This window comes from Rhinopithecus bieti, unplaced genomic scaffold, assembly GCF_001698545.2.
Source record: "Rhinopithecus bieti isolate Rb0 unplaced genomic scaffold, ASM169854v2 scaffold_9981, whole genome shotgun sequence".
Lineage (NCBI taxonomy): Eukaryota > Metazoa > Chordata > Mammalia > Primates > Cercopithecidae > Rhinopithecus > Rhinopithecus bieti.
In genome coordinates this window covers 827778-829650 of record NW_016806838.1, presented here as the reverse complement: position 1 = coordinate 829650, position 1873 = coordinate 827778, and the positions used below count along the sequence as shown (strand labels likewise).

The 1873-nt window shown below is 50.0% G+C and overlaps 1 protein-coding gene across 4 annotated transcripts in view; it reads left to right on the top strand.

The window, feature by feature from the left end:
- Window positions 1–258: 258 nt before the first annotated feature.
- Window positions 259–1873, top strand: part of ENPP4 (ectonucleotide pyrophosphatase/phosphodiesterase 4) — an 18627-nt gene continuing 17012 nt past the window's right edge. The window contains exon 1 of one of the 4 annotated variants that reach the window (XM_017878088.1): window positions 259–1043. The gene's annotated coding sequence lies outside the window, so the exon portion shown is untranslated. Of the gene's footprint in view, window positions 1129–1162; window positions 1311–1873 lie in introns of those variants that run through there. The other 3 variants (XM_017878086.1, XM_017878084.1, XM_017878087.1) reach the window with 3 other exon arrangements.

Below are 1873 nucleotides of genomic sequence, written 5' to 3'. Positions count from 1 at the left end.
GGACAGTGAACCTGATGCACCTTTAAATATTCCATTAAATTCAATAATGATTTAGTAAGTACTTCTATACCAAGTTCTGTTTGGCACTACAGATTTAAAAGAGAAAAAAGATGCTATTCTCTCATTGCCAAGTGTGCCTGGATAACCCAACTATTAGCGAATAATTCTACTTCTGTTTGGTAATTGCTTTTTATGTTGGAAAGTTTAGTTACATTATTCTATTGAATAATCTTTCCATTAAAAGCAGGAGCACAATCCCACATACGCGTCTGTCAAAGCACCCATTTCTCAGCTTAACTCATTACTGGTTCCCTGCCGCAGGAACTGTGCTGCTTTTAACCTTACTTCTAAACTATTACCCAACTTCCCCTGTAAAGGTGCTCGCTTATCCAGTAAGACGGACAGACTTCTATGGTAGATCCACGTTTCATTTATCCCAACTCACTGGATCTGGCTGAAGCCTCTCTAGACTTGTGCCGGACGTTGGTGCAGCCAATGTTGCTTTCTCCGCGGTCACCTAAGCTGCCAGGTGCACATTAAGTGGCAGAAGGCCATCGGCTTGGGAATTGCCAGAGGCCTTTCCCGGACTCGCTGGTTTTCAGGTTCCCTGAAAGGCATCCAGATCTAGGATGATAAGAAAAGGGCGTGGTGGGAGAGAGTAATGAACCTCTCTACTCTTAGGTCCAATTCGACCCCTCCAAGAACCTGTCTAACCAATCGGAAAGAAAGTTACATTCAACTCTGGCTCTAGCATCCAATCCAAGGACGTGTCTCAGACTCTGCTGCCCTGTCCCAGCCAGTCCCGAGCTGGTGCCGCAGACGCTCTCCTGGCAGCTGCGCACATTCGGAGCGCCGCGAGCGGCGCAGATAGGGAGGTTGGGGCTGTGCCCCGCGGCGCGGTGCCCGCCACTGCGCAGGCGCCTCAGGAAGAGCTCGGCCTCGCCCCTCTTCCTTCAGGTCCCCCTTCCCCGCAACTTCCCACGAGTGCCAGGTGCCGCGAGCGCTGAGTTCCGCGCGTTGGAAAGAAGCGGCGGCGGCGGCTGGTGAGTACGCGCCTCGCGCGCTCGGCGTTCTGTGGGGCAATGTCACCCCCTCCCCAGTCCACGAGGGGCTTTGAAAATAGAGATGGTGAGACGATACCCTCTGACCCATTCTCCCCCACTACACGCACGTCCCCTGGGGCGCGGCGGGGACGTCCACGAAGAGACTGAAAGAGCCAGGGAGGTGGCGGGCCGAGGCGGAGGCCAGTAAGGGAAGAGGAAAGAAAATTTAGCAGGTGGTTGTGGAACTGGGGAAGGAAACCTGTGGTGGTAAGTGTGAAGGGAGGGAAGTCAGCTGAACGGTAGTGGAGGAACCTAAGGTGGGTCTGGGGTGAAAATGAGGGGAGCTGGGGAGGGGTCGCCAAGCTTTTGGTTTTGAAGGAGAACCACCCATGGCATCGACATCCGTCTGTCTGGGGAATATTAGATTAGAGTTTATGTTAATTATAGATATATTTAAGAACTAATTTCCTAGAAAACAAGCCAACCAAACAATAAAAGGTACATTTAAGTGCCTTTTTAAAGGGCTGGATTAAAAGCACGTAAGGACTAAAAACAATGCTTCCTTTTCTTGTCACAACCACCCTATGAAATCATAGCATTCCCATTTTACAGATGACGAAAGTTAGGCTCAGAGAAGTGAAGGGACGCGTCCAACCAAGACTGTACAACTAGTGACAGGCGGATTCAGCTTTACACCAGATCTGATTCCAGAAGGGCTTTGCTTAATCAGGCAATCTGGTGGACCCAAGTCTGAAGGGAAGATTTGCCAACTACTGTGAAATATCAGCTACTGGTTTCAGTATTAAGATCTTTTATTTCTTCTTCCCCCC